Source organism: Carassius gibelio, chromosome B3 (assembly GCF_023724105.1).
Source record: "Carassius gibelio isolate Cgi1373 ecotype wild population from Czech Republic chromosome B3, carGib1.2-hapl.c, whole genome shotgun sequence".
Classification (NCBI taxonomy): Eukaryota; Metazoa; Chordata; class Actinopteri; order Cypriniformes; family Cyprinidae; genus Carassius; species Carassius gibelio.
Window position 1 is genome coordinate 6,152,494 of NC_068398.1, and position 4,390 is coordinate 6,156,883.

Consider the following 4,390-nt stretch of genomic DNA (forward strand, 5'->3'; position numbering starts at 1 on the left):
TCATTTGTGGATTAATGCGTATCAGAGACGCGAACAGTTTAAAACGATTCAGTTCGATTTGGTGAACTGAATGATTCGTTCGCGAACCGGATTTCCAGCTGCTTTGATTTGAACTCTCTCTCTCACAACAGACACGAAAGAGAAGACAATGCTGAATAAAGCTATTTTTGGACCAAAATGTATTTTCGATGCTTCAAAAAATTCTAACTGACCCTCTGATGTCACATGGACTACTTTGATGATGTTTTTCTTACCTTTCTGGACATGGACAGTATACCGTACACACAGTTTCAATGGAGAGACTGAGAGCTCTCAGCCTAAATCTAAAATATCTTAAACTGTGTCCCGAAGATAAAAGGAGGCCTTACATGTTTGGAACAGCATAAGGGTGAGTCATTAATGACATAATTTTCATTTTTGGGCGCACTAACCCTTTAATTAAATCTGTGATTAATTTCACATTGATTTAATAAATTTCCACAGTTCTCCACAAAGTCACTAATAAGGATCAGCAGGATTGTCAGGTTAGTATTGTATATTTAAAGTTTAATATTTATTAAATACTGTTTGATGTGGGATTTACACGTGACCTGCACTCAAGCACTTGGCTTCATGTATTTAACATGTCTAATCCTGAACACAGAACTCAGCAGGATCGAATTCATCCAACAGATCTCAGCAGAATCACCTTTCTCAGGTGAATATCTTATGGAATGTTGTATTGATCTGAGATTTGTAATTAACCTGCATTATAGATTAAATTGTTATGGTGCAGTCACACTTCTAGGTTCACCATTTAGTTAACGAGGAAAATATAAACAACAGAGCTTTTTTCCAGTATTTGAATTTTTAAACATGTAGCTAGCTGCTGAACATGCAATTATTTTTATCTCTTACTCACCTAATTAATCCAAACCTGTGTGACTTGTGAATATGTTTTAAAAAATCTCATCAGCTGGGTGAGTATGAATTTTTATGACACCCAGATAATTCTTACCCTATCTTGGGGTCATTCGAGTCTTTTTAGACCAGAGATAATCTGTGAATTATAATTTGTGCCAAACCAAATATACACTGGTGCACCAATGTTGATGGAACGCTACAAAAGCCCAGCAATCTTTTGGAAGTGTATGGAATTTTACATTGCATTTTACATTCACACAGTATGTTTTGTTCATTTTTCAGCTCTGAATGAATCTGTAATGCTAAAAGAACATAGAAGTGTTACAGCCAGGCATCTGTAATTTCATCTATAAGCAAGGAAGATATGTTTTGCTGAATTTTCTTTTAATGAATGTGTCTGATCCTGAATGTAGAATGAGGAAAATCCACACAATCTATCAAACCAGAACCAGAATGCAATAGAAATGAATGAACTGACACCTCTGAGAGAGACGGAAGAACAGGAGACTGAGAGAAACGGAGAGACAGATGAGACATAATCTGATTGAGCTTTAAGAAAGAGTCCAATGAGAAGGCACGATTCTGCCAGATGCATCCTCACTGTTTACCTATGGTAAACATTCATGAGTCCCTTCAGAGGTCAAGCCGAGTGCTCAGATCTTTTTTTGGTTTTGTTACTTTGTTTTAAACATAATTACAGTACAGTGCTCCCGAAACATTTGAACACTTCAGTCATGCTTAAAAACATCTGAAAGTCATTGCATTGAAAGAAATTCAAATCAAGTGTCATTTATTGTGATTAAGGAGTCACAAACTCACTTTACAATCAAAAAGTCAGACAGACATAAGTAATAGTGTGTGTTTGTGGCCAGTGGATAACGATGAAAGTGAATGTGATTCTCTATGCCTGTGTGAACTTGAAGTGAACTGGCTTTATACATCCATTAAAAATCACCAGCTGATTGCAATGCACTGAGACCTTAGACATGATGAAGAAACATGAATGAAAAAAGCTTCTGCACACACAGACACTTGATTTGATGGATCACATTAAAGCTGTTTTAAGTTTGACTGAACAAACACTTCTGGGATCCGCTGTAAAGATGCAGCGGTGCTTTTTATAATACGGTCCATAGACTGAAGGTTTGAAGTTTTGTGTTTCGGTAACTTGCAGTTCTGTGTTTCCTCATTGAATACCTTACAATACAAACTATATGTACAAAATGATATTATCAGTAAGCCATGACAACATGTGTTTTTACATATCTTGAACTCATTAAAGTAAGTTCAGTAATTTGAAGTTTATATTTTCAGGTTGGTTTAATGTAATTTATATGCATATATGAATACTATACTGTTTGTGAATATTGAAATTAATATATGAACAAGTTGCACACACTACATTTTACATTCCATTCAGTGCTAAAATGCAGGCTCTTGTTCAAGTCTGGAGCTGCATGACTCTTTTTGGTTCTTCACTGTAAAGCAAGTAAAGTAAAGTGTGTGTGTGTGTGTGTGATTTTGATAGAAAGTCAGTGTGTGAATGTTCGTTGCCTCATGTTGCTCTTATTCTGCTTTTTATGTTTGTGTATATTATTACTCATGAACTTTGCGGACCATGTTTCTGAATGCTGAATTAGCTCTGTTTACATGTAAATTTGGTTGTTTGTGTGTTATTATCAGGTTTTTAATGTCAGAGACCCACAAATGAGCCTTTGAAAAAAATTACTGTAAGAATGTTTTTTTTTTACCTCTATCATATAGTTGTGACTGATTGTTTTAATTATTCAAGAAATCAAAGGGAGTTTGCTGTATTTTGAGATGGTTATTTGTTTATTTTTATTCAATAAATTGTATTATTTAATTTTGTTATAATTGTTAATGGTGCACAAGTTGACTAAACGGTTTTGAAAGAATGATGGTCAGAGAGATGCACAGCCTGACCATGTAAACCCATGAGAGTAAACAAGATCCTTGGATTGACTTCCCCCCACCTAGCAGAACCAGACTGAAATTCCTAAGGGGACCTTTTAACCTCTGGTCTCTACAGAACATCTTTTTGTCAGAGAATGGCAACTGTATTTTATAGATGAAGATTCACCAAAATGAACTCAAAATGACTTATAAATGAATATCAGTCCATCACTTAACTTCATATTCATTTATGAAACCCACACATTTGACTATCATGTTATAATCACTTATTGTGTATGTTTTTTTTAATAACTATTGAATAGTTTAAGGATTCATATTCATGTTTTGTATGTATGTGTTCGAATCTGCTTGCTTGAAGCATTTCTGACGATCGAATCATGATGGTCAGGAATCATGTCCAAAATGCGTCTGCTGCTACTTAGCCACTATGAGAAGAAACACCACCTAGTCTCGTCAAACTTTACTTCTGTTTTTTTACTTTAGTTTCTTTTCATTTACATTGAGAGTTTTGTGTTCTGAGTTTTGTAACGCTGTGTCTCCGAGTCTGATCTCGAGTGCCTGTTCAACTTCAACCAGCCCACACATATAAAACACATTATTTTTCACATAATTTACCATTTTTCCACACCTATCTGTCCCTTTTCTCACATATCCTGAGGATAAACGGGTGCACGCTCTGGAGATTATCACGTGAAACTAAATAATATCCAATAAGAAAGTGAGATGATAGTAGACGGAAGCAGTCATGGGAACATGTACAGACCATGTTCCCGCTGTCTCCACGACTTCATCCAAACCCTTTTTGAAGTGAAAATCATTCCAAACACTATCATTGATATTTTTTCCTCCGTATTGTTCGCTATTCTTATTCTGAAGGGGGTATTCCAGAAAGCTTGGTTAACTTACCATTTGATAAACTATAACCTCTGGGTTGATTTACCCCAAACAGGCATACCATGAGTATGTCGGTTCCAAAACACCTGAGAAGAGTTAGTTTAATCAACCTCTGACTGGTTACCAGAGTTAATGCGCGTGCACGGTGCATGTATAAAGACATTTTCAATGGATCGCCGATTTCACGAGTCACCATGGAAACTCAAAGCGAAAAAAAGAGAGCGGCGTATTTCACAGAGGCAGAGTTGGAAGTTTTAATGCATGCTTATGAGGAGTTTAAGCCAATAATATTAAAAAGAAGCAATACAGCTGCATCGGCTAAAGCAAGAGAGTTGGCTTGGCAAAAAATAACGGACAGAGTAAATGCGTGTGTATTAAATTACAAATTTGGTATTTGTTCCCGTTTTATTGAAATGCAAAATAATGAAGTCTGACTTATACATCCTTTTGATATGTTAAATCACTATGAAAGCATTTACTTTTCCTTCCATTTATTTCTTTAGCTTGAAATAATAATGTATATTTCTTATTTAATAAGGTGTAATCCTTCTGGAGCCACAAGAATTTTAAGCCAATCCTAAATGAAACACAAAAACATTCTGCAAAAAGGTAATATTTGATTACACAATTACTGAACTATTATTATAACAGGATTTAG

General features: G+C 35.3%; 1 long non-coding RNA gene across 1 annotated transcript; it reads left to right on the forward strand.

Moving 5' to 3' along the window:
* The first annotated feature begins 496 nt into the window (after positions 1 to 496).
* LOC127952644 (uncharacterized) lies at positions 497 to 1,446 on the forward strand. Its single transcript, XR_008153015.1, has 3 exons — positions 497 to 524; positions 644 to 697; positions 1,317 to 1,446. It is a non-coding gene; the product is annotated as an uncharacterized LOC127952644 (long non-coding RNA).
* The last annotated feature ends 2,944 nt before the right edge of the window (positions 1,447 to 4,390 follow it).